This window comes from Sinocyclocheilus rhinocerous, unplaced genomic scaffold, assembly GCF_001515625.1.
Source record: "Sinocyclocheilus rhinocerous isolate Xijiao unplaced genomic scaffold, SAMN03320098_v1.1 scaffold475, whole genome shotgun sequence".
NCBI lineage: Eukaryota > Metazoa > Chordata > Actinopteri > Cypriniformes > Cyprinidae > Sinocyclocheilus > Sinocyclocheilus rhinocerous.
In genome coordinates this window covers 610,773-619,728 of record NW_015646677.1, presented here as the reverse complement: position 1 = coordinate 619,728, position 8,956 = coordinate 610,773, and the positions used below count along the sequence as shown (strand labels likewise).

The 8,956-nt window shown below is 38.1% G+C and overlaps 1 protein-coding gene across 1 annotated transcript in view; it reads right to left on the bottom strand.

The window, feature by feature from the left end:
• chrm2a (cholinergic receptor, muscarinic 2a) overlaps positions 1-6,369 on the bottom strand; it is a 78,022-nt gene extending 71,653 nt beyond the window's left edge. Inside the window, exon 1 of the mRNA XM_016512129.1 lies at positions 6,145-6,369. The gene's annotated coding sequence lies outside the window, so the exon portion shown is untranslated. The remainder of the gene's footprint in view (positions 1-6,144) is intronic.
• Positions 6,370-8,956: the final 2,587 nt, after the last annotated feature.

Sequence of the window (8,956 nt, the reverse complement as noted above, 5' to 3'; positions counted from 1 at the left end):
GTGTGTGTGTGTGTGAGAGTGTGAGTGTGTGTGAATGTGTGAGTGTGTGTGTGTTTTGCCCCTGTTGGTTCTGGGGTTGCACTGCTCGTGGGAAAATAACTGCATAATCGTCCTCCTTTACTGTTTAATTGTATCACACACTGTAAGCTCCCATAAGAAAACAAAAATTACAAATGAGATCTCAGTTATGTCTCCAAGACAGCAATGAGATTAAACGGAGTGCAAATGGAGCCTTTTGCAGCTTTTTAGTTTTTCTCTTGTAAAAAAAAAAAAAAAAAACTAAAATGTCTCCTTTAGAGCAGGGTTATTATAGATATTTATATTATACGAATAAATACCAAAATATATAATCTAATAAATATGATAATACATATACTAAAATACAAAATTAATTATAAAAACGTAAATGTACACATTTTATTTCAGCTAGCAACATTTGTCATTTTAATTTAGTTAGCTTGATATACTAAAACCATTCAAATGAATAAATATATAAACACATTTTAAAAAACGAATAATAACATGTATTTTTAAATTTAACTAAAATTAAATTAATTTTTAATAAAAACATTTGCATACATTATAAAAATAAATTAATTCAAAATATTAATAAAAACTATTCTAGCATATCTCAAAGGCACTAAAATAACATTAATTTAGAGACAATATCTCAAACTATTTTCATTTCACTATTTTCTCTATCTAGTTTTTGACACCCATGTAAAGGTTTACCAGCTCCGTTCCTGCTCAGATTAACTCATGACTCGTCATCAGATCTCAATATAAACATTTCTCTTCCAATTATCTATCTGCTTCTCGCTGGTTATAAGGGTTTTTACTCTTACCACTTTTTTGTGTCTGTCTTGTGTCTCCTCAGGAGAAACATGGGAAACCGTGTTGGCACATGAAGCGATTGAGAAGGGCATTGTGTCTCCAGAGCTGCGCAAGAGCAACATCTGAGCAATAACACTTTCCTCTGGGCTGTGCTCTACAGGCTCCAGGAAACAGTAAGTACATTTGCATATCTTTTTCATTTGTCTCCCTTTGTGGAACAAATGACGGAGGTTTTGCAAACCTGCTGTGAAGCTGATGAGATGCATGGAGAGTGTGCAGCATCATTAGAGGAGTAGTTCAGCCCAAAATGAATGTTCTGTCATCACAGTCACTCTCGTCTGAAGGAAAAGAGCACCTGGGACCTTCTGTTAAATATCTCAGGTTTGGAACGACATGAAGATGAGTAAATGATGACGGGATTTTTATTTTTGGGTGAACTCCTTAAGAGGATATATGGGATACTAAACGCTGCTGCCCAAAAACGTGGCCTAAGAACGTGGCATAAGAGTTTATTTGAGTTATTTTTTAAAGTTTTTTCTTGGTTATTCAAAAATTAACATTCCATTTTATAACTTTAGAATGTTAGGTGAACGTTACTTTTGAATGTTCTCTGAATGTTCTGAAACAAGTAGTAACATTTAAAAAACGTTAGACAGACATTCAACTGAATTGTTTCACATTAATGATATATATATAAATAATGTTTTTGTACTAATGTGTTGAGAACATTATTAAAGACCAGATACTTTGAACAAACGTTCTGTTAAAGTTACAGGAAGAACGTTTGTTCATACCTTTTAGAGAACATTGGTAGAACATTCTGAGAATGTTGAGGGCATATTATAGACATATATTTATTAAGCTATATATATATATATATATAAACAAACAGTAATTGTATCATATCATTTTTTCAGAATTAGATGATTTAGGTACAATTAAATCCAACAATGCTTTTTATTGATGTATTTGTTCATTCAAACTCGTATGTCTTTAGTCAAAAACATTAATTTCCACTTTCCAATGCAATCTCTTCTCTAATACCGGTGCATGCGATCACAGCAATTAGTAAACAACAACGATCCAATCAATTCAGTCAATTCCCAATGGACAAAATCAAGGCCCGCCGTGTGTTTTTTGTCATTGGAGAAGCCGTTTCACTTGGATATATGTCACAGTTGGGAAGAAGGGATGGTCACAGCTTCCTTTTCATGCCAAATTTGTCTCCAGATTATAGTTCAATAAATTCATATGCATGCTATCGCTTCCAAAATACTTCAGACGAGGACCTGCAAGAAATCATTACATGACTTTAAACCCACGTTGCATAAACTGCTTAGACTAGTCTTACAAGTTAGTCATCTCATTTTTTTCTTTAGGATTGGTCATAACTTAGATTTGTCAAATTTGAATCCTAGCTGGTTGGTCTTAAGACACAGACTTTAACACTGTGGCTGTTTATGCGACTGAACCCAGATGTTCAGATCAGACGCTCATTGACTTTCTTCCTCTTTACTGTTGTGCATTTAGATTCTGTGACAAACAACTAGTGCTGCAAATAAAGCAGGAGCAATGATTCTTTCTCACACACTCAGTACCCAAGGCCCTCCGTTATTGACCCGCCACACTTAGTGTGTGTGTGTGTGAATAACAGATGAGAAGGAGAGTGTGTGTATGATTGAAGTCCCTGTGAGTGTGTATGTAAATACTGTGTGTGTGTGTATGTGTGTGTGTGTGTGTGTGTGTGTGTGTGTGTGTGTGTGTGTGGCAGTGAGTCTGACACGGTCTCTACAGTCCTGTTAGCACTTCTAAATGATTTCAGCTGCAACTCCATAAACATTATTCACCTAAACACCCTCATGCTGCCATTAAACACCACAACAACACTGTCTGCAGTCAAACATCCTCTCACACTGACATTAAACGCTGAATGGCTGACATTACACACACACAGGTCAGCGTGAATGAGCATGTGCTTCTCTGTGTCCATCAGCGGCTGAAAGACTTTTGACGGGCTGATTTAACCAATGCAAGTACAGCATAGAGAAAAGACACACACACATGCAGCAGCTGGATGGGTATTACTGAGTGTTGATGTGTACACAGCACAGATCATTACGTCTTTTCTTTACCAGCTTAACACCAGCATCAGCCAAACACAGGAGACTCTTAAAATAGATGTATAAGATGAAAAGGTGTATATTGACGGACAGGTGAAATGCAGCATCGGGCCGTAAGCAGGACTTTAACAGCATCAACCAACACAATATCCCTTTCTGTTTACATAATGTATGTTTTAATGATAAAATATTTCATTATAATGTTTACGATATAAATTAATAGCATTATAGTGCTAAAACATTATTTTTATATTAAATATATTAAAACCTGTTTAATATAAATGTGTTATAATAAATGTATGGATTTTTATAGTAACATTTTATTATAATGTTTAGGATAATACAAATATTTTATTGCTAATTTTAATTATATTTTATGTGTGTTTATATATTTATTTATATTTTAAATGTTATTTATATCATTCTTTTTTATTTACATTTAATATTTAATATTCTATTGGGTTTATGTCATTTGTGTTTCTGTTGCTAACGCACAAATGTTTATTGTCCATTTGATTATTTATTTAGATCGGTTAACCCTGTTTGGACCCTGCGCCGACCACACTGGACGACTTGAGATGGGCCTTAAACTCATGTTGCTCTAGTCTAGGAGGACTGAACCTGTGCGAATTAGATCATGTGACATCAGGGGGCGGGACATTCTCATTCTAGAGAGCAAGTGATTGGACAAAAAATGAGTCATCAATATTTTGCTCCGTTTTCCATTAAGAGAGAGACTTGTTTGTGTGTTGTAAATGTGTATGCTGGAGAATAAATGTAGTCAAACTGAAGGCACATACTAGCATGAGCTCAGAGACATACTGAACATAGACTAAAAGACACAAAACTTCAATTTTGATTTCATATGATGTTTAAGAGCGTTGGTGAGATGCTATTAATAAAAAAATGTAATTCTGTTTTGTTAAATTTAAAGAACTACATGTGAAAGAATTGGGAATTTCCTTTTGAATTACAATGATTTGCATTCCTGGAATGAATATATAAAGAGTTTATTTGCAAAAACGGATAACTCCGTTAACTTTAATTTTCAAAAATCATGTTTTTTATTATCATGTTTTTATTGTGTTAGCTGTATGTTTAGTTATTTTTTAACCTAGTCAAAATAACCCAACTGCAGTTTGATTGAGATGGAATGCACAATGAAAAAACATGATTTTTGCAAAAAATCTGTTTTTGCAAATGAACTCTTCATATATTCATTCAAGGAATGCAAATCATTGTAATCCATTGTAATATTACAATAGCGTTTTATATATATATATATATATATATTGTTAAAGTATACATATCGCCTTGTTAAATATACATTTTAGTTAAATATACTGTATAATTTTACTCTGAAATATTGTATATTATAAAATTGTGCTATATGTTAAATGAAAAAATATGGTAACGTAATTTTTCACTTGGCAGTCTTTGCTATATTGCATTTATTTTCTAGTGTACCTGTGTGCGTCCATGTGCGCTCCCGTCTGCATGTAACGCGCGGTCTAACGGGGCACAACGCGCCAAACCAAAAGAGCGAAAAGCGTTCAACTGCTTAAAAACATTGTTCTGTTCATAAAGCTTTGTTTCAAACGCGCACTCGTTCCAGATCGGCACGTTTCACCTGCACAGCGTTGGGTTCCTCCGCGTCTTTGCGCATTTGGATTTTCTCTGTCTCGTTTCCTCATTTCACGCAGCTTTTACTGAGAGACTCTTTGAGCAGCGCGCAACAATCCATCAGTGCCAAATCCACTGATAATCAATATGCTGCTCGTGTCCTGAACGATAATCAATCACTTTATGAGCACAACTGGAATCGATACCTAAATTATGAACAGTCATGAATGAATCTCTGTTTTTTTCACCCCGTGAAATATTTGCCAAACTATAAAGGTTAAAAATAGCAGATCTGACCACCTGCCGCGTAACGCGCTTTGATTATCGATGAGAGCAGCGATCTGATCGATTCCACGCGCGCGTCCTGATCCATGAACGGAGCAGCAGAGGAAATAAACAGATCTCAGCTGAAAACTTCCAGCACAAGTTAGTGATCAAACTCTATTGATTAATAGCAGTTAATCCTTGCCCAAACATTAGAGGAACGCATTAGAGGCCAGGACGGTTCTGCCTGACCGTCTCCTTTTCATTTCTGAACGCTTCAGTGCGCTGCAAAATCAAACTGAACCTGAACAGCCAAATAACGATGTGAACTTCATTCGGAGAATAAAACAAAACGCGCATTAAGGAAATCCTCCATCCAGCACACAACGCGTAAAGTCAATTCGCCCTGCGGATTTCCATATTTCTGTTGAGTTGGAGGCATTTATATGAGTTTAATTGGTGTTGTTTCTGTCAAATGTCTGTAGTAGGAAATTAACAATGATAGAGACTTGGACAAGAGCAAATCACATCAGCTGGAGAATCAGTTCACACACATTGAATTGGAACGGTGTCCAAATCAGTGTCATGGCACATAAAGGCACTTTATTTGACAATAGTCGACCCGTGCAGACATTTTTGCATTATTTAAAGTAGATGCATGACGAGCAACTGACCAACTAGATTACATAATTAGTCCGTCCAGTGTTTAAAATTAAATGTCGCGCTCAAGTTCAGTGCGCAAAAACCTTTTACGCACAACTTGAACGGCAGCGGATTCAACTATATCAGTTTCTTCTAACCCTCAAATGTTTGATCGGATACCCAAATGTTATTAAAGAGATCGAAGCTAAAATTCTGGAGTTGGTTTGTGCGTAAATCCCGTTTGGCGTGAGTCTGCGCGCAAACGGAGTGCGTTTTCCAGCCCAGGTCTGCTCTGGGTTGCGCGCTCGGATCTGAAGAAAATAGTCTAAATGGGTCTCTGATGAGTGAAGTCTTAAAGTTGAGTGAGTTATGTAGGGGAAAGCGCGCGAAATCGGCGTTGCTTTTGGAGTCTCCATGGCTCAATCCAAGAAACAACCACATTGCTCCGCGTCTTCTGCTGCTTTCCATCGATCTGCGGCTCAGCGGAACGTTTTAAAGATCATTTTTCTGAGTGAAACTTGTGTTGGTTGCACTTGCGCTCCTTGACGGGCGTGCATTTGTTTGCAGTTACTGGCTTGTGAAAGCAATGGCCCGCGCGTGATGTAACAAATCGGTTGCAATATTTTATAAATAACGCGCAGAAACGGCTAGTTTGTCCTACCTGCTCTCAGTCGCTCCTGGCTCTCGCGGGGTCGCTGCTGTCCGTTTGGTCACGCAGCTGGACGTCTGAGGACATGATGCTGGACGCTCGCATCTCTTCTCGTGGGTGAACGCGAAATGAGGAGTGGAAATGAGGAGCAGGAGGAGGGAGGGGAGGAGACGCAGGAGGTCCCTTCACAGCATCATTCTCACATCATCAACACACTTCGGTTTACAGGCGTCTAAGCTTCATCAATATCGCTCAGTTGACTGTGTTTACGCGCAAATGCGTTATGCTGATCAGGCTCGGGCTTTTATAGTCGGGAAACGGGCTTTAACTGGATTAGATGCATGTGACATTCAGGTGAATGAGCGCGTTTTGCGCGTCGTGTGATTGAGCGCGGCTTCAGATGCTGCTGGTTCGATTCTTTTTTGACGCGCGGCGCGTCCTCACAGATCCGTGTCGCGCTAAACCACAAAAACCTTTTAGCGGAAAATGTTCCGCTACGCTCCATGTGTAACGCTCTTGGCAGTACTATGGTACATGATCAAAAACATGGTATCGCCTGCGTGCACGTCCAGAAATGTGCTAGTTTCTATATTACTCTCCAAATCCCTGGTTTTACTATGGTACGAGTCCAAAACACATAGCATTGTAGTATAACGGTACTTTGATATAAGTCGTGGTGATCCATGATTATAATATTTATGTTTCACGATCCATTGCATATGGTAGTGTGTCCAAAAAACAATGTATCAATCAGCATATTCAACCAGCCAGAACACCTGGAAGTAGAAGCGGTATAGCAACACCCTAGCAACCTCTTACAACACCCGAGCAACACCCTGGCACCTTTGTAACATCCCATATTTAAAAAAAATGTTCTAAGAACGTTTTTCTAACATTTCCATTAAGTTATAAAAACGTTTTTTGAACGATCCCTGAATGTTCCAATTTTTTAAACATTTTTTTATTGGCTAAGCGAACCTTAGAAAATATTCAATTTTATCATTTTGCAAACGTTGGGAACGTTGTTTTTGAATGTTCTCTGAACGTTTTGAAACATTAGTAAGATTTTTAAAAAAACGTGCGCCTATAACATTTCATGAAAAAAACGTTCCATTAATGATGATAAATGATGTTTTGTGAACATTATTAAAAATAGCAGATAACTTTAAACGAACATTCTATTAACGCTACTGGAAGAATGTTTGTTTATAACTTGTGGAGAACCTTGCCAGAACGTTCACTATTAGCTGTGATGATATATATATATATATATAGAGAGAGAGAGAGAGAGAGAGAGAGAGAGAGAATATTCATACAGCATGGTGATATTTCCAGTATAGTTAAAAATCATGATTAACCTGGTATATGTAGTGCATATGTACATAGTGTCATTCACTGAAACACAGCACTGAGATGAGATCCCACACTTACATGTAACCTGACTTACACTCAGATTAAACGAGTTTTTCCAGTCAATTAACTCAGAAAGATCAAAGCAGCTGATGTTCTGATTGTGTCTGTGCAGGTGTTCCCTAAATAAAGTACCATGGTATTACCATAAGAATGTAACATTTTAATATAATGGGATGTTTTTGGAAACCAAGGTGTTCTTTGAAGTGCCTTATTATAGTACCATTTAAATACTGTGGCGTATTTCGAAGCACCATAGAGTTACCGTAGTGCAACCGTGGTACTTTTTGTTTGTTTTTGTAAGGGGTGTGTTTGAGGGCTTTCAAGCATGAATGTGCTCGAGTGTTTGAGGATGTGAAGATTACACTGACATCTACTGGGGGGAAACACAAGATGTCTGTGTTTGTGGTTTGAGCTTTGCTTGTTAATTGTGACGTCCCTCACTGTGTGTTAAACACGTTCACATGACACACACAGCATGCATCTCCCCAAGCCATGCACTCGCATGATGTTTCTCCGTACTATCAGTCTATTAGCTCTTTAACAGTGTTGTGTTTGTTTAATGAGAGGAGAAAGTAAGTGCTCGAGAGTTTGAATAGTAGCAGACAGTGCTGTTGGTTTGATCTGTGTGTTTAATTAGCGTCTTCTGCATTAGTTCACATGCCAATTTAGCCCACGCTGTCAAGCTAACGCCGTCCATTCGGCATATATGTACGTCTATACCGCCACAATCCGATCAGGGAGGGGGCTTTAATTGACAGCTGCTATTAGAAGAGCCTCCGTTCCTGCAGCCGTGGCTCTCATTTAGCAAAGGAGCAGCACACAATACACGCATACAATCAAGCACGGCTCCTCTCGCAGCGATAGCTTTGTCTGCCGCCCCAGAAAACAGCTATATGAAGTGAAGGAATGGGAGACAGGCAGAGAGAAAGACAGCCCGGAGTGATTGTCTCAGTTTAAATGAACTGTCCATCAGCCGCCTGTCACTCTCACTGGGGGCTAAGGGACCAGCCGGGGATCAGGACAAATAAAAATCAATGAGAAGAATTTGGAACCTGTTACTGCTGCGTTTTTCTGCCGGTGTGTGACATGTACGACAGTGTTGCATAACCGCACCAATACAGTTATTAGCATTTTTATGCTTGTGTTAATAGATTTACCAATTTTGCCTGATCAGTAAGCAATCACTTACAAATCACATAGTCTAGCAACCTTAGACGATCTTAGCAACTACCTAGCAACACCCTGGCACCCTCATATTGTACTTTCTATTGCTTATATAGCATCCCAGCTAAGAACATTTTCCTAACGTTCCCATTAAGTTATAAAAACATTTCTGAATGTTCTCTTAAGCATTCAAAATGTCCAGTTTTTTTTTACTCATCCTCAAGTTGTTCCAAACCTTTATGCGTTT